This window comes from Seriola lalandi, unplaced genomic scaffold, assembly GCF_002814215.2.
Source record: "Seriola lalandi dorsalis isolate HSWRI2012SDOR001 ecotype SW California unplaced genomic scaffold, Sedor1 jcf7180002054570, whole genome shotgun sequence".
Classification (NCBI taxonomy): domain Eukaryota; kingdom Metazoa; phylum Chordata; class Actinopteri; order Carangiformes; family Carangidae; genus Seriola; species Seriola lalandi.
The window spans coordinates 1,417,350-1,417,743 of NW_019525123.1; positions in this window are offsets into that span (position 1 = coordinate 1,417,350).

Sequence of the window (394 nt, forward strand, 5' to 3'; positions counted from 1 at the left end):
AACCCCTCCACAAACCCCATCATTTTGTTGACATGCCATGTTTTGATTAATGGCTCCTCATTTTTCGGAGCAGTCAAGATGCACATTGGACATTTGCGAAGTAGTTTTCCCTGGGTGCCACAGTTGAAGTGGATGGCACGAGAGAGGAAGCAGACTGAGTGTGAGACGGCAGCTCATTAGCCGCCCCGGGTCCAGCAGAGTGGCTGGTTTGTCCCTGGGGAGCGCTTCAGAGTTCTGGGAAACTCACCAACGCGCCAACAGCTGCAACTCTAACATGAACCTGATGAAAACTCTTCCTCTCCTCTCTTTGTCTCTTTCTTCATCTAAAGCACTTTGTTTGTCTGCCCCCTCAGACAGCCCCGGCCTGGATCTCCATCCGTCTGTACTCACATCA